Source organism: Lissotriton helveticus, chromosome 10 (assembly GCF_964261635.1).
Source record: "Lissotriton helveticus chromosome 10, aLisHel1.1, whole genome shotgun sequence".
In the NCBI taxonomy this organism is placed as follows: Eukaryota; Metazoa; Chordata; class Amphibia; order Caudata; family Salamandridae; genus Lissotriton; species Lissotriton helveticus.
Window position 1 is genome coordinate 751407480 of NC_136071.1, and position 19197 is coordinate 751426676.

Genomic DNA, 19197 nt, shown 5'->3' on the forward strand with positions numbered 1-19197 from the left:
TCTCGCGAATTTGCCGAAAATTCGCAAATTCGCACGAAGCGGATTTTTTTGCTTGGGGTCGCGCTTGACAAATACAATATTGCGGCGCGCGGCATTCACTTACCGTCATTCAGCGTTTGAAGAGTTGTTTTTCTCCATGTTTGCGTGTGCTGCGCCATTTTGGATCTTGCTGCGGGATCCCGCGGGAGTTTGTCGACCGCGATTACGTCATCGCGGCTTGCCACCTTGCACAGCGAGAGTTTTTCAACGCGAGTACGTCATAAAGGCCCGTTATCACGCATCGCGGGAGTAAACACTTCTGCACAAGAAATCCACCAGCAGGCAGCATAAACCTTATGAAAATGATGAATTTTATCAGAATAACTCCTCAAGTTGACATTTGCCTGCACTTTTATTTTGCAAGGAGTCCATTCTGGGGGGTGGGGGGGGGGGGTGGGAGGAAGGAAGTGCCCCACAGTCTCCAACTTCCTGTTCCTCCTCCCAGTGCTTTGTTCATGTCCTGGTCACTTTGATTTGGATCTTGACCTGGAAGGATTACTTTTTGTGGCTGCTGCTGGATATTTGGATTTGAGGCCTTTTTGACTTTCTTTGGATCACTTTTGTATTAGAAATTTCACAAGTAAGTTCATGTTGTTTGTTTGGGGCATTACAGTTGCTGCAACTACAATTTTGGAACTTTTTCAGTACATTAAATAAAATATATTGTGGGTAGCCACAGTATCCAGTAGGACCAGGGTTAGTTATAGGTGCATGATGCAACTGTTTTGTTGAATTTCAACATCATTTAGGGCATGGATGGCATTGGATTGTGGTTATTTTTGTGCGTTTTTCGATTTTTTGACTGTTCTTGGGGCCTTTTGCCCAAGGGTACTCAGTGGCGCATGGACTGAGTCTTTCTGTGGGGTCTCTTTAATGTAAACATCATTGAGGGCATGGATGGCATTGGATTGTGGTGATTTTTATGTGTTTTTCGATTTTTGGGCTGTTGTTGGGGCCTTTTGCCCAGGGGTACTCAGTGGTGCATGGGCCTAGTCTTTCTGTGGGGTGTCTTGAATGTAAACATCATGGAGGGCATGGATGGCATTGGATTGTGGTGATTTTTGTGTGTTGTTCGATTTTTTGGGGTGTTGATGGGGCATGGCCATGTGGGTGGGGGCCATTTTGACGACTGGTACAGGCAGGGGTCAAGGGGCTATTTTGAATCCAGGCAGTGTACTTTGTGCCATAGGCCTGCATCCAATGTGCCTTGCTTTCATCCATTAGGCCCGGGGGTACTCAGTGGTGCATGGACCTAGTCTTTCTGTGGGGTCTCTTTAATGTAAACATCATTGAGGGCATGGATGGCATTGGATTGTGGTGATTTTTATGTGTTTTTAGATTTTTGGGCTGTTGTTGGGGCCTTTTGCCCAGGGGTACTCAGTGGTGCATGGGCCTAGTCTTTCTGTGGGGTGTCTTGCATGTGAACATCATGAAGGGCATGGATGGCATTGGATTGTGGTGATTTTTGTGTGTTTTTCGATTTTTTGGGGTGTTGATGGGGCATGGCCATGTGGGTGGGGGCCATTTTGAGGACTGGTACAGGCAGGGCCTGGCCATGTGGGTGGGGGTCTAGGGGCCATTTTGAAGCCAGGCAGTGTGCTTTGTTGTGTCATAGGCCTGCACCCAGTCTGCCATGCTTTCATCCATTATGCCCAGGGGTACTCTGTCAGTGGTGCATTTTATTGGTCTTTCCATTTTGGGGGGTGGGTATAATAAAAATGCTTACTTGCAAACTATTAATTGAAGCGCTACATAGGCAACATTTATTTAACTGATGTTCCTCTGGCTTCGTTTGCTTTTAGGTGCAGAAAGACGAATCATCAGCCTCATCGTTCCTCATCAGTGCCAGGAAGAAGTCCTGCTGCGGTGTGTGCAGCACAACGTCACGTGTGGCCACAGACAACTCTGCAACTTGTGCAACTGCGGCCTGCTGTTCTGACATCTGAAGAAGATGGCCCCAAAAAAAGTTGCCCGTAGCTCCTCTAGCAAGAAAGTTGCCAGTAAGGAGCAGAAGAAGCAAGTGGCGCCACTTACCAAGGAGACTGGTGTGACGACCGCCACATTTTATGGGGGAAAAAAAAGTACGCCTGCAGCAGCAGCGGGGTCTGCTGGGGACCAAGCTGGGAGCAGCACCTCCGCTCCATTGGGCTCAGTGCCACCACCACCACGCCAACTTAGGTCCAAGCCCTTGAGTGCTGCAGAGGCAGCCAGTATAGTTGTTCAATCACCATCGACCAGTGATGTTGGCTCATCGCAAGAAAGTAGCAGCATCCCTCAATCAACACAGGTTGTTGTAACTCATCTGACGAGTGTTCAACAACCACAGCCGCAACAACAACCACATGTGCAAGTACATGTGCAAGTACAAGCCCAAGTACATGTGGAAGGAGAGGCGGCGCAAGGAGAGGCGCAAGCAGAGGTGCATGGAGCGGCACAAGTGCCCACAATAGTTGTTCCTCCCGAAGTAGGGGAACATCAGGAAATCGACATTCAAGCCGAGGTATCATATGAGGAAGCCACTCCTCCTGATGATTCATTGTCTTCCAGATCCCTAGCAAGGAAAAGATCAAGGATGGTGTCTACATCTTCTTCAAGCCCCCTTCCTTCTGATGATATGGATGAAAATTGGGAACCAACAGGGCTGTCTGAGAGTGAGGCACACCATGATCTGACAAAGGTAGCTAAGCGTAAAAGGAAGGTCCCCGAAAGTCTCATAGTTATGGAGTGTGATGATGACGCTGAACAAGACGTGGCGTATACTCCTGCTGATGAAGACTCTCACGACGACGACGCAGTCATCATAGACGTCACTCCAGCCTCAACAGGCATGCAGCAAACAGATATTTATACCCTATCCCGAAATTCTGCTGAGCGTGATGTTGGCGACGGGTCAATGGGACCACCACCAATGCAGTTAACTAGTACAACACCACCTACAGCTTCCATATTTTATCGCCAGAAGGGACCTCCATCCACCTCGACCTTCATTTCCTCAATTAGTGGTGCTGTAAGTGCACAACGTACTAAATTTCGGCAACACACATTCTCCACTTCATCTGGCATTAGCAGCATTCCCAGTATCGCCTCCTCCGCCCCCCACAGACATTTGTAGTCCGCAGTTTGGGACTTCTTTAGTGTTAGCCCAACAAGGGAAAACATAGCCATTTGTACCATTTGTAAGGTTCGAGTTAGTCGTGGTAAGCTTGGTACCAACTATGGTACCGGAGGCCAGAGAGGTCATCTTGAGAGACAGCACACTGTCAAATGGCATGCGCATCTAAGGGAGATCAAGGTAGCCCGAATTGCAAGTCAACAAATTGTATCCATTGATGTTTCATCTGCTGATGACGAGGAGGAAGAAGCGTCAAACATTTCTTCAGTTACACCCAGTACCCCTGTCAGCAGCACACCCCCTGCAAGATATATGAGCCAAACTAAGAGTGTGGGAGAGTGTGAGACACCAATGCGAAAAAGTTCATCATCACTGAGCGTAACTGGGTCGAATAGGTCATCATCACCCCGTAAAATGGTCCAGCCCACCATTAGAAGCATGTTGTTTTCAAATGCGCCATTTGAACGCAACCACCCAACGGCGCGTCTGTATAACACTAAGCTGGCTAAAATGCTAGCGCTGGACCTTCTCCCTTTTTCTTTTGTGGAAGGGGTGGGTTTTCTTGAAATGGAGGCAATGCTTTGCCCTAAATGGAAGGTTCCTAGCCGGTTCTATTTTGCCAGAGTTGCGGTTCCAGCACTACATGAAGATGTGCTGGAGGTGATTGGGGCAGCTTTGCAGAAGAGTGCTGTTCACACTATACATCTGACAACAGACATGGGGACCAGTTGCGCAGCCACTGATTACATGTGCATCACTGCACACTGGGTCTCTTTTTCAGGGGTTAAAGCAAAGCTAACCGCAGGTGTTGACACGGACAAAGTTTTTAAAGCTGCTCGGAAACATGCAATAATAGCCATGTTTGCCATGGAGAAAACTCATTCAGGAGAAAACATTTTGCATGAGTTTAACACAAAGGTCTTTGAATGGCTGTCCCCAAGAAAACGCATGATTGGTTATGTTTCCACGGATAATGGCACCAATGTAGTTAAGGCCATGGTTAAGGGTAACTATTTCAGAGTGCCGTGTCTGGCGCACTGTATAAACCTGGTTGTTAAAAAATTCTTGAGTGAAGAAAGTCCAGTCTCCGAGTTACTGACCACCTGCCGAAGAATGTGCACACATTTCAACCATTCTTTTAAGGCCCAGAAGCAGCGGAGGTGCCTGCAACATGAACGTAAAGTGCCAGTGAAAGCACTCATCCAGGAGGTGGCAACACGTTGGAACTCAACCTTCTGCATGCTTGAGTGTCTGTATGAGCAGTATGCGGTAGTCGATCAGTATTTCTTTAAACTGGGTACACCTATGATAGACATGAGGATACAGGTGGAGCAATGGGAGCTAGTTAAAAGCCTGACAGACATGCTTCGTCCTTTTGAGGTCTTCACGCGTGCAGTCAGCAGGGAGGACTGTAATTTGGGAAAAGCTATCCCATTGTTGCGCATGCTAGAGCACCAACTGAAGGCGGTGTCTTCTACGTTTGAAAAAGATGGAAAGGAAGAAGCATTTGAGTTGGCGGAGAAGTTATTACAGCGCCTACTTCGCGATGATCATCTTGGAATGATCCACACAGAACAGCATTACATTTCTGCTACTATTCTGGATCCACGGTACAAAAAGGCAGTGGCAGGCAGAGTATTCTTTCCTTTTGATGACGCAGAAGTTACAAAGTACAAACATTGGCTAGCTGTGTCAGCCACTCGGTTTGAAAGAGAACGGCAGGAAATTGAAGGAAAAGGCAGTACATCAGCAGGCCATCCGCAGTCAAAAAAATCCACTTCTGCATCTGTGGCTGTGGCAGAAGTGAGTGATTTTCCCTCTCAGCCGTTAACGACACCAGCAACCGTATCATCTGCACCAGACACAACAGTAATATTGTGTGAAGAAGAGGATTGGCTAACTCAGCTTGGGTTTGCTTCTCAAATGGTCCCAGAAAAAAGTAAGCAATGTGGAGGAACCCTGGAGAACCTTGAGTCGATGAAGCAGGCCTATCTGAATGACTCAACAGAGGTCCATGTTCCTCATGACCCATTGGCGTATTGGCATGGGAAAAGAGGTGTGTGGCCAGAGATCACCAACCTGGCTATAAAATACTTGTCTTGCCCACTCGCAAGCGTGTATTCTGAACATGTTTTCAGTGCTGCTGGTGGCATTGTAACTTCCAAAAGGACCCGCCTCTCGCCCACAAATGTGGAGAGGTTAACAATGATCAAGATGAAGCAGCACTCCATACCACCAGATTACAAAATACGAGAATGCACGCAGGAAATAGACGAGGAGGACACCAACTTAGATGAGGGAAGTTCTTCCCTGTTAACTGACCTACTCCCGTCTGAATTAGCAGAGTTTGAGGACGAGCTCTTCTTCCCTGACACCGAGCCCTGAAAATGAGTCAATGAATCACTAACTTTCTTTTTCGTCCTTATTCACTTTTATTTCTGTGTGTCTGTCTTTCTTTGTTTTGCAAAATCTATATAAAAAAACTTTAATCACCTAATCACAAAAACAAGCCCATCAGCAGAACTGTCTTCACTAATTTGCTTATTGATTTGAAGGTGCCGCAGTCTGCATTCCTCAGGTTCACAAGTTCACAAGAACATGCTCCTCTATCCTCCTCCTCCAGACTCCTATTTCCCTCAAAGCAGATGGCTGGATTACGCCCAATGAAGAAAGACTCTGCACTTGTGGGGGTGTTCTACTTCTTTGCGGGTGAGTTGATGGGTCTTGGGCATGGCTGTGAAGGTCTAATAACGACTAAAAGTGGTTTGGAGAAAATCGGAGCAGAAAAAGTTTTTGCGCTTTTGATCACTTGCCTGTCTTTGGGATGCTGTTTGGGGGGATTTTAGGTTGTTGGTGGTGGGCTTTGGGGTCTGTGAGCACTGCTGGCACATTCTAATGTTGATTGCATTTGTTTTACAGGAAATCCATGGTGGAAAAGGGTAGTTAGGGCCCAGCTGCAGAGCTCATTGGGACTGCATTCCAGGTAGGCCCACAGTTTCCTAAGTGTGGCTTTTCCCGGTTTTGCTCTTCAGCTTTTTGGGGGGTGAAACTTGTTTTTGCCCAGGTTCACGGGTCTGGGGGCCTTGCCTGGAATGTGTAATACCCGCTAAAAGTGGTTTGGAGAAAATCGGAGCAGAAAAAGGTTTTGCGCTTTTGATCACTTGCCTGTCTTTGGGGTGCTGTTTGGGGGGCTTTTAGGTTGTTGGGGGTTGGTTGTGGTCTGTGAGCACTGTTGGCACATTCTAATGTTGATTGCATTTGTTTTACAGGAAATCCATGGTGGAAAATGGGAGTTAGGGCCTAGCTGCAGAGTGCATTTGGCCTGAATTCCAGGTAGGCCCAAAGTTTTCTAAGTGTGGCTTTTCCCAGGTTTTGCCTTTTGGCTTGTTGGGGGTGTTAAACTTGTTTTCGCCCGGGTTGACAGTTCTGGGGCCATTGCTGGGAAGGTCTAATACCCGAAAGAATGTGTTTTGGAGACAATCCCTGGGGAAAAAGTTTTTGCATTTTCTGAGATTTTGCTCACTCTACCGTTTTCGGGGGGCTGTTTGTGGGGGTTCCTGGTGTTTGTGGGGGGGTTTGCGAGTCTTGGAGCAATGCTTTGTATGGATACAATTGATTGCTTGCAAGTGGTTTGAATACAATCCATGGTGGGTAAGGGGGGATTTGGGCCTACTTTACTTTCAAAATACGTTTGGTCACCATTTTCTACCTGGCGTCTGACAGGTAGCAGTATCGCACGTTTTTGAGATCTGATTGGGGGTCTTCTACATTTTTGCGACTGGGTTTAGTAAGGGTCTGGGAGCACTGCTGGGAAGGTCAAATTTTGTTTCTAAAAACAGTTTACAGTACACCTAGCTTGAGGGGAAAGATCCGCTAAATTAATTCGCCCATACTTATTTATCCTTCAAAAGGAGACTCAGACAGAATACGCACTTTCAAAAATATTGTACTGTCTATTAGGAAACTCGAAGTGTGACTTTTTGCATTACACAGCGTACATACCTTATATTTATTTTTGAGTGGTGTTCTAATATCACTTCCTGTTTTTCCATCAATAATTACAGGCCGGGTTTCAGCCTGTGCAATGGGAAAAAAAAGGATGAAGTCAGGCTTCACATTAGCGAGCCGCAATTCAGCATCCGCCAGGCAGGCAGTGGACAGGGTGTCTTTTGGTCACCAACATTGATGGACGGAGCGTCAGATGAAATGGAGGAGTCCCGCTAATAAGAGGAATGGTTGGATGCATGCAACTTCCCAAATTCAACAGGACAACTACAACAACATACAGATACAGTATCCGTTCTTTTCTAATTATCTTTTAAGTAATGTTATTGCTGTGAACTTCTATGAGTGTGACTCTGCATTTTTTTGAACCCTGCTTCTACATTCATCCCTACAGCCATTGTATAGGTTTTACTTCTGCTATTTTTCAAACCTAATTTAATGTACGAAGTGTTTCTCTGAGTGCAGAGATAGGCAAGTGAAAACGCATAATTACTGCAGCCCTGTACTGTTGCATTCTTTCATTCACGGTTGTCTAAAGTACCACTTACTTTTCGGTAACCATGCATGCAGTAGTGCATGCACTTTCTTTATGTCACTTAAAAGATTTATGGATAGCTTTGTACCCAAAGATTTGTTTATCTTCAATTATTGTTTGTCCATGCTGTGCTTTTTTTTTCTTCTCTCAACAAAACTTTCCCAAAAAACCCCATTCCCATCCATTTTCCAAACCCTAACCCTCTTCCACCGGGCTGTGTGGTTTTGATTGATGTGTGACTAAATGACAGCAATAATTTCACACACTTGCTGGGGAGGATAAGGTCATAGCAACAGGCTGGTGAAGGAATCCGAGGATATATTCTTACTCAGCTTGACAGAGACCCATGACTATTGGCAAATGAAATCAGATTTTCATGTGCGCCATCAACTTGATTGCTCATCAAGAACATTCTCCTCCTAGGCGTGGCAAATGATTACGCTGCTGTGTCCTTCACCTTCAGTACTATTTCTTGTAGTAGTAGCCAATGTAAAAGAAATTCAACGCAAGTAGTAGTTATACTTTCAATACTTTACCATTTGTTCGGCTACATTGTGGCACTGTTCTAGTGTACTGTCACCTGCTATATTCTCTATCGTACCGTTCTAATGCTACGGTAAGGACAAACAAGGTTTCATTTTCTTTTTTTTCAGGTGCTGCAACTGCCACTGTGTAACACCACTAGTACCACCGCAATGATGACATTTCATCCGCCCAGGATTGCCAACCTTAATCACCATTTTCCGTGCAGCCAGCCCTGTGCCTAGCCCTATTTCCAAACACAAATTACAGGTAAGATAAGCGTTTGGGGGGAGGTAGTATAATGGAGTATTAGGAGAGACGAGAGACTGACGGTCCTAGGACTATTGAATTCACTTACTCTGTGAGAGGCCCTTAGTTTTGAAAACATTTGGGCAATTACTTACACAACTTGAATCAAGATGCCACTTAAGTTTCAGGAAAACAAACTTACTGTTAAACCCCCACCCACCAGCCTCAAAAGCAGTAAAAAACACGTATGCTAAGATAAAGTTTAAAGTATATTTATATCCCTAACATAAATAATCTCACGCAAGACCCAACCCACCCCCCTCCCGAACCCCAATGAATGTCCGTGAAAACGAAGTCCAAAAAAGTAGAAAACCCAACTCCCAATTCCCACCCCCCAGAAGTCTTTAAAAAAGGGGCAAGGGACAGTCTCCTCCTACTGCTGGCTGCTGTTGACTTTTCGGGCCAGGTCGGCTTGCTCCTTGCGGAGGGTCTCGAGCAGGGTTTTGGTGTTGAGCAGCTCCTGCTTGAGGTAGGACACCCTGAGTGAAAGGCGGTGCAACCTTTTTTTGGTACTGCTGTGGGGGGCAGCTGATTTTTTTGCTGCTCGGCGTTGGCAGGTGGCTGCGGTACCCCGGCTCCGTACCGCTGGAGACCTGCTGCGCTGACTGGCTGACCCAGGGAACGCGGAGGAGGATGCAGCTGTACCGGTCGATGTTGTGGTCGACTGCGTGTCCCCCTCCTCCTGGGGCACCAGCCGCCGATATTCGGCGACAGTCGCCTCCAGCCTCCGTTGCCGGGCCCTTTTAGTCAGCTCCTTCTGTGTTGGTTTGGAAGGAACATCTATATGAAGAAAGAAAGACATAGTCTGTAACCAATGCTCTTTAAGATTAACAAAAAATGATTCAGCAGAAAGTTGTGTCACAGTAGAACTAGCAACTTGCAAGCGCAGTACATAACTATTGTGGCCAGTATCTATCTAACCTCCCACTTCTTCATCCTTGCTTTACCATTAGTGGGAGTTTAAGGAATCAATTCTACAAGCACTATGGACTCACTCCATTAGAGTCGACTATGACAGTACACCAGTCTTATTCTTCTTCTTCTCTCTTGTTTAGCAAAATTGGTATGTTAACTTCTGCAAGCCGGCATAATGCAAGCACAGTCAACTTGCACCCGAGAAAAACAGACTCCCGCCATGATGAGTGAGACAGACTTGCGTTACTGTACCCGTCCAGTACATGCAGGTGGTGATGCTCTTACTTTTCTATTACGGGTGGCACTGAGAATACTCTGTTACAAGGGCTACTGCTTAATTAATTTAACTTTCACCCTACAGTGCCAATGAATACTAGAAAAGGAAAATGAAGAAGATAAATAATCTGATTATCTATCACTGCACATGGTATGTATTTGCTTACATATGGGATGACTTTAGGTGCTTTGCTTTTTATTGAGTGAACAGTGATGCATCCACACATGAATGACCGAGTTCTACTAAACTTATTAACAGAGGTAGTGAGTGGCCATCGTAATAGCCGGATATATGCTGTGCTTGCAATACAAACTACTGCTACTATTCATGGTAGTATTCGGACAAAATTAAAACTTCTTTTCCTTGCCTTTCCTACACTGGAACGGACGTGCGGGTGCGGTGTTACATGCTCTTCAAAGTAACACTTAGTTCATCCAGTGACCGTCTACTCTCTCTGGATACACATATGCTATCTAAGAGTCAGATAGTACCATGATCCAGGCATCCATCCATTCAAACTATATGTCAATCATTCTTCTTCATGTCTCTCATCTGGACAAACCTTACGTTTTCTCATGGGAAAACAACCTTTTCATTTTATTTAGGAAACCGCAAGCCATACATCCGTGCTTGACTTGCATTTGAATTTCAACCAAAGGATATATTGTGCACACATACAGTTTCTGTTTCACCCACCAAGGCTGTTCTCCTTCCACCCATCCTTGCTTCATCCTTCACCCAGCCATGCATCATATTCCTTCCCAGCCACCTCGGGCACCAATCAAACACGTATCATTCTTCTTTGTCAGTCATCATTACTTTTAACTTGCTTGTCCTTCCACACTTACTTACACCCTTCTTTCGCTTTTCGTTCATCCCATCCATCAAGTTCATCTCAGATCTGATTTGGATTCACAAAAAAAAATTCACCGCTGAGTTGAAGTACATTTAAAGGAGGCTACTACCTGGTTGATAAAAACTTTGTTCTAAATTTGAAAGTCTTCTTAACAGTATAGTAACTTAACTGTACAACATATATACTACACCCGTGCAGAGAGCACACTCTGCAGTCTGCAATCTCAATAAGTAAGGAATATAAGAGCTTACCACTGCCCGCCACTACCGTGGCAACCCTCACAGCAGTTTCCTCTGGCACTTGAATTTGAATTTAAAAACATTTATACAGCGCGCTTTTACCCAGCGGTTTCGTGGCGCTATGAGTGAACCGAAAGTCGGCAGCAGCAGGAGAGGTTTAGGTGGTGTAAGCTAATGTGAAGAGGAAGGTTTTGAGGTCCTTCCGAAACTGAAGGTAGGAAGGTGAGGTCCGCAGGGCAACAGGGAGGGAGTTCCAAAAGGTTGGAGCCAGAACAGCGAACATCGCTCCACCGACCCTCTGTTTTTTAAAGCGGGGAATGGCTAGTAGGGCCAGATGAGTGGAGCGAAGGAAGGATTTAATAGCAGAGCAGATGAACTCAGGGGCGGTACCCGACCTAGCCTGGTAGGTGAGGCAGCCAAGTTTAAAAAGGGCACGCTCTTTCACAGGAAGCCAATGTAGTGTTTTGAGCAGTGGTGTGGCCCGGTGGTATTTAGGTAGGCCGTGGATCAGGCGAGCAGCCTGATTCTGCACCAACTGCAAGCGGTGGATTGCATAAGCAGGAGCCCCGTTGTAGATTATGTTACCATAGTCTATGCGGGATAGTACCATGGCCAACATGATTATTTTTAGGGCAGAAGGGGAAAAGAAACGGGAAACTTTTCTGATTATTCTAAGGGGAAAAAAACAGGAAGAGACCACAGAACTAACCTGTGGATGGATAGTGAGTTGTGGATTTAAGAAGATCCCAAGAGTTTTTACTTTGGATACGGGAAGTGGAGGAACACCAAGGGATGAGGGCCAGAAGGAAGGGGACCATGGACTGCAACCACCTCCGGTCAGGACCAGCTCGGTCTTGTCCGGGTTGAGTTTGAGGTGGTTGCAGTTCATCCAATCCTGGATGAATGTCATAACTGTCCGGACATTCTGGGCGGATGAGGATGGGTGGGAGAGGTTGAAGATTAGCTGGAGGTTATCTGCGTAGTTGAACACAGTGACCTCCAGCTGCTGTAACATAAAAATGAGGGGGTAAATGTATAAATTAAACAAAAGAGGGGAGAGTGACGAGCCCTGGGGGACCCCGCACTCTACCTTGCGGGAGGCCGCGGTGAAATCAGCCAAATGGACCGCCTGGGCCCTCCCGGTGAGAAAGGACTCGAGCCATAAGAGGGCCGAGCCCTCTATGCCCGCCGCCCTGACACGGCGGAGAAGGATGGAATGATCCACTGTGTCAAAAGCGGCGGACAAATCTAGGAGGATCAAGGCTTGCGGAAGGTTGATGTCGATACCTTTGCGCAGTTTGTCCATTACTGAAATCACCACTTTCTCTGTAGAGTGCAGGGGGCGAAAACCGGCTTGACAGGGAGAGAGGCAATGATTTGCCTCTACGTGAGTGCTCAAGGTGGTCGTGACATGGCTTTCAAGGACTTTTGCTAGGTAGGGTAGGAGGGAAATGGGGCGGTAATTGGAGGGGGAGGATGAATCTGCGCCAAGTTTTTTTATGATTGGTATGACAACCGCCGATTTGTGTGGGCTTGCACCGCCTCCTCCCCAGAAGGGTCCTCCTCCACCTCCGCGCTGGCCCCGGCACCAGATGTTCCACCTACAAAGTACATTTAAGAATGTTAGATGTCATAGACATACACCACTTACTAGTATTTTGTCTAGGAATGAAGAAATGTGAATACAGAAACCAATCTAATAATTTGTGACTGTCTACTCTAAAGTAAAAATGTCCCTTTTTCCAGGGAAGGGTGTTGTCTTGCTGCACTTTTTGGCACAACTGATGAATGCATGCTTTTTGACACGCACCATTTTTCTCATAACAGACAGAAGCTTCCCTTCTAAGAACAAGAGCAAGATCAGATCTTCATCACTAGGACGGAGTGACCAACGATTCATCACCAAAAAAAAAATTAAAGTTCAAACCAGGTGAGGGCTCGGCTCGCCCACAATAAATGTGTGAAATAAATCACTAAGCACTTTTCCATTTTTAATCAACCGTTTATGTTTTATGACAAACTTGATTTTTAATAAATGTTTTTACTTTTAATAAAGCTTTAAAACTTAAATAGACTCTGTGGTTTTTGGTCAAGAGTGATTGAGCAAAAGGTTTTGCAATTTGCACGCATGAGTCCGTGCCTCTGACACTTCTTGACTCTGACTCCGTACTCTTGTCCTGCGTTGGATAATCATCATTGGGGATCAATCATCGATGAATTCGGGAGCTAAATGACTCTGCCACACTATCTAGTCAGTAAGGAGATTGGGGGTTCTTCAAAGTCTGTTATCACTGAGGTATGTGGAAAGTCTACCTGCGCCTATTATAATTGATGAACAATGCACTATTTAGTGTCCATAGTTCTGTTTGTGCAGATTTGTCCCTACAACAGTAGTAGTATGGATAGTCCTCCTATCCAAACCAAAAAGTAAAGTAGTATCTTATTCTTTCTTGGTGGTCATTCGCATTTTATTGTTGGGAATTGTCAAAGCATAAACATTTTGAAGACTTGAAAAGACATTATGGACAATCCCAGAGGACTGCACTCAGTTCATAGAGCTATTGATGACTATAATGGGAGTTTCGTTTGACACCTAGTGCCAACTGTGCAATCTTAGTTAGCTACACAGACAGACTAATAAGAATAATCTAGTAATACCACAGTGAGTTATAGTAGAGGCAGGATAAGAATTTAGATACAGTCTACAAGAAGATCAAAGATGATTTAGAAAAAATCGAATGAGGAACGCTAGGAAAAAATAGGTACTCTATATTAAAATGAAAACTTACTGGGGCCAGCAAAGGAGCCCTCGCCTGACCGATCCTCCTGGCCTTCTACAACAGCAGCAGCAACCACCTCCTCCTCTGTCCTCTTGCCCCTGGGGGGAGCTGATGTACAACATGAAAGAAAGAAAGACCCGAAAACATGGATGATTGTTGTCAACCAAATCAAACATTTCAAAAGAACAATAACAAAATATTCTGGCGAACTAGCAAATAGACAACTATTCCACGGGATATATTGACCTATCTCATGTGGTCTACTACGATATTAGTATTGCTTGATTTGCGGACCGTCGACTTGGAAAGTTATGTAACTCACTAAACAAAGTACTAAAAAGGTTTGCAGTCCGCAGCACGCGAAGTGACATACAAACTCCATCGTGATTGCAGATCAGTGACAACACTAAAAAGTTTCCTACTACATTAACCAGTCATTAAAATACTCAAACTATCAATCCACCACCACTATTTCTTCTTATTGCCAGGTGTACAAAGGAAGGACTCGACTTGAGTCTGTAGGGGCAGATTTACAAGCCCCTTGCGGCTCTTTTGCTCCGTTGTTGCATGACTTTTGTGACGCAGCGGCAGAACAAAAGAGGCGCCATGGTGCGGTGTATATTAACAACGTGACGCATATGGGAGATGCATCACGTTGTAAAGCCCTGCGCCATCAGGGGGCTTTCCGGCGCAAGGGAAGGCGTTCCTGCGCAGGAACGCATCCTAAGAGTGGCTGAGGGAAATCTACAAGATTTCAATCAGTCACTTTTAGGACAATGATGCGTCCCTCAAACCCTGCGCCTGCTTGAAGCAGACGTACGGGTTGACGCAGCATTGGGGAGAAAGGGCACCCGAGAGCATTGCTGGAGCTGCGCCATCGTTGCCACGCAACTCCAGCAATGTGCCGCCTTTATGGCACAGATGCGTAACGCTTCGGTGATGTTTTGGGCCCATGCTGCGCCGCATTGTAAATACGACGCACCATGGGTGGTGGTGGCGTGGCGCACAATTACTGGCGCATCCCTGCTACTTTACAGGGATGCGCCGGTAATTGCAAATCTGCCCCTTAGTGTCTAGCATTAGCAGTCCTGTTAACTACACTCATACATAATTTCTCAGGTCAATGAAATGAACACAAAATCGAAAACAAATAAGCATAGTAGCAACGCTACTGAGAAGGAGAGCAGTGCACCTGAAATTCACAGAAGATTTTGAAATATAATTTACCTACAATGTAATCGGCAGCATTATTGCTCTTGATAAAAAACAAAAATTTGCAATATAATAACACACAGAGCAGGAGAAAACAGAGTAGTGATGAAATAGCTACTACTACTCACCAAGCCCGGGGATCTCGACGCCGAGCAGGTCGAGCAAGTCGCGTTCCCGGTCCAGGAGATCCGTCCAACGGTGGGTGGCCTGGTTGTAGGTGCGTTCAAACATGGCCCGGCACACCTTCTCCCACCGCTTCCGGCACTCCCGGAGCCCGTAGCCGCTTGCGATCTTGCTGCCTGCCACGATGGTCCTGGGGAGGCGGCGCTGTACAAAGAACACTAGTGCGGCCACCTCCTCCGCGCTAAAGATCTCCCGTGGCATCACTGGCTCCCCCATCAAACGCCCGCAGGGGAGCCGGGCACGGGGTGCGGGACCCTTCCCCTTCTCGGGCTGCTTCCCGGCTCCCTTTACCATGGTCTGGGCAGAAAGGAAGGTAAATAATAAAGAAAAAATAGAATAGGAAAGAAGAAAAGAAAAGACTTAGCAGTGGTTTAGACGCTCTTTATATTTTTAAAGACATTTATATATTTACTAGCAGCCCGTCCCGACGTTGTCCGGGTATGAAATAGAATGTGTGTAATGTGTGTATTTGGCAAGGGCAATTTATTTTAAAATCTCGTGGAAGACAGCATTTTTTGTTTCACTAGAATAGGGACAGAGAAGGCCCAGCTGTAGCCCTGGTTGATGTTAGCAGGCGCGTGTAATTGGTGTAGTGATCCGCCGCCTCAGCCCGGCAACAGCCCTGGTTGATGTTAGCAGGCGCGTGTAAAGTCGTTGAATGAGAGAGTTATCAGCCACGGGTAAATCCATTTAATGAGAGAGTTGGGTGACAGCGAGTAGGAGAGGCTGCAGTAATTGTACCCGCAGACACGCTCATTTACGTGTTCCCCCGCTTGAGGCCCAGAAACAGGCCTGTTTGATGTTAGCAGGCGCGTGTTCCCCCGCTTGAGGCCCAGCTGCAGCCCTGGTTGATGTTATCAGGCGCGTGTAATTAGTGTACTTATCCGCCGCCTGAGCACGGCTAGAGCACTGGTTGATGGTAGCAGGCGTGTGTAATTTCGTTGAATGAGAGAGTTCAGTAACAGCGCGCAGGAGAGGCTGCAGTAATGTTACTTACCAGGCCTCCAGGTGAACGCGTTTGTCACGCCCCCAGCACACGGCCACAGCAGACGATCTTATGATTAATGTACGACCCACATGTCATGAAGGGCGGAAGGTAGCACACGCCCCCAGCGTTTCTCACGCCCCCAGCGTGACCCTTGATGCGGCGCAATTGCGTTCAAATGGCATGAAGGCCGGACACACGCCCCCAGCGTTTCTTACGCCTCCAGCGTGCCCCTTGATGCTCTTGATAAAAAACAAAAATTTGCAATATAATAACACACAGAGCAGGAGAAAACAGAGTAGTGATGAAATAGCTACTACTACTCACCAAGCCCGGGGATCTCGACGCCGAGCAGGTCGAGCAAGTCGCGTTCCCGGTCCAGGAGATCCGTCCAACGGTGGGTGGCCTGGTTGTAGGTGTGTTCAAACATGGCCCGGCACACCTTCTCCCACCGCTTCCGGCGCTCCCGGAGTCCGGAGCCGCTTGCGATCTTGCCGCCTGCCACGATGGTCCTGGGGAGGCGGCGCTGTACAAAGAACACTAGTGCTGCCACCTCCAGCGCGCTAAAGATCTCCCGTGGCATCACTGGCTCCCCCATCAAACGCCCGCAGGGGAGCCGGGCACGGGGTGCGGGACCCTTCCCCTTCTCGGGCTGCTTCCCGGCTCCCTTTACCATGGTCTGGGCAGAAAGGAAGGTAAATAATAAAGAAGAAATAGAATAGGGAAGAAGAAAAGAAAAGAGTTTAAAAAAGTAGTTTAAAATTAACCAAAAGTACCAGAAAACACAAAAATATAGAGCTAGAAAAATAGAGGGATAGATAATAAGTAAAATAGATCAATAAAAACTTCAAACAAGCAAAGGATGGCAGAGATTGATAGAGGATACAGAAAGGATGCCCAGAACCAGAGCAATGAATGAAAAACAAGATGGCCGCGCCCGTTCACAACCACGTGGGTAAGTTCGCGCGAGATTTCCCCCGCGATCACACGCGAACTTGTACTAGCGAGCCGCACACTTTGCGAGATTACACATAGCGCCCGGAAACGGAAATACGTTACGCAAACAAGATGGCCGCGCCCATGTACGACCGCTAGGGTAACTTCGCAACTTCTACAAGCGGCTTGCGAAAACGCAAAAAATCACATGAACTAACACGCCGCAAAAAAACAAATCGGATATTCGCACGAATTCGCGGCTTCTGAATTCGATCTTGCGCAAATCCGCGCCCCGTGAATCGCGCGAAATTGCAGAAAAACAATTTTTGCAAAACTGAAAGCACTCAGCAGGTGCAAAAGTTCAAGCTCATCATTAGTAACCATTCCCTGCAGTGCTTCCTGAGGGGGCCCCTCCAGAGTTCAGTTGCCTACTTGCAACTATTCTATGACCCTGCTCTGACCCTCACAGCAGGCTCGAAGAATAGCTACAAGTATGCCACAAAGGTCCTGTTAAAAAAAAATTACACTGCAACAGAAAGCAATTACAGATAAGGAATACGGTGCCAGACTGGAAGTTCAAATTCAGTGACACAATAATCAGCCCCTAATTCATTCATGTCAATTGAGGCAGGGCAGGTGTGCTAACGAATTTTGCAAAACTGAAAGCACTTAGCAGGTTCAAAAGTTCAAGCTCATCATTAATCAGGAAGCACTTACAGCTAAGGAAGCAGGTGCCAGCTCAAATTCAGTGACACATTAATCAGCCCCAAATTAATTCATGTCAGTTGAGGCAGGGCAGGTGTGCTTTTGCCCCCATAATCTACAGTGATGAACCTGTGGGTGGCAGTGATGAACCAGAGGTGGCATGGGTGAAATAGAGGGTGGCAGTGGTGAAACAGAGGGTGGCAGTGGTGAAACAGAGGGTGCTGTGATGAAGCAGATGTAGAAACAACATGGTCGCGACCGTTGCGACCCGGCAAGTAAGTTCGCGTTTGCGAACTGGTAAAAAACCCTTGCGAAGCTGCAGAAATCCTTGCGAACACAAAAAAAAATCCGCAAATTCGCGAGAGTTTGCGAATTTTGCGGATTGCGAATCCGTAAATACGCAATTTCGCAAATTGCGAATTTGCAAAATTTGCCCATACTTTAGTATATCATCAATATACACCCATGCAAAATGATCCAAAAATTCTCTTAGTAAGTCGTTGACAAAATGTTGGAAAGCCGCAGGACTGTTCCACAAGCCAAATGGCATCCCCTGATAAACAAAAAGATCAAAATAAGTGTGGAATGCCGTCTTCCACTCGTCTCCCTCTGCCATTCTCACCTTATGGTAATTCCCTCTCAAATCTAATTTGGTGTATATTCGGGCTTCCTTTACCTGATCCAATAGTTCTGAAATCAGGGGCATAGGGTACCGGTTCTTCTTGGTGACTTGATTCAAGGCTCGGTAGTCAATTCAAGCACAAAGTTTTCCATCCTTCTTAGGAATGAAAAACAGAGGTGAGGAGTCGGGAGACTGAGATGGTCTAATAAACCCATTGGACAAATACTGGTCCAAATATTCCTTCAAATGTAGTTTCTCAGCTTCTGAGAGGGCATAGATTCTACTACAAGGTAACAAGGCACCGGGTTCCAATTCTATCTTGCAATCATACTTCCGATGTGGAGGTAATTCCTTGGCCTCCTGCTCATCAAAAACTGAAGCCAAATTGCGATATTTATCTGGGAATCTCTTGGACTTCAACAGTACCAATCACATGACACTGCTCCGCCAACAGGGACGAAGACGAAGGTTGATGATCCGGGATACTCAAATTGTAGCAATGATGTTCACAATATTCTGAGTTCAACTCCACAGTTCTTTTTGCCCAATCAATCCTTGGGTTGTGTTCGGTTATCCACCACAAACCAAGAATGGGCTGAAATTAAGGGGCATCAATTAGACTAAATTAAAAAAAATGTTGATGACAACCCGGTCCAATTAATAATATCTCCTCGGTGTCATAAGTAATGGGTCAAGAAAAAAGGTTTGTCCCATCCACTGCTCGGACTGGTTCTGGCTTTACTTTTCTTAAAAAGTGAATTCCAAGCGACTTGACAAATTTAATATCGCAAAAATTCCCAGTTTCCCCAGAATCGATAATGATGGAGACCTTATCCACTTCTGACTTTCCAAATTTGATTAAGCTGGAATTGATTAAATGGGGGGCAGAGGATTGTAATGTATTGGTGACAAATTGGGAATCAGGAGTTGATTTATCTGCAGCACTTACCAGACCAACTCCTCCT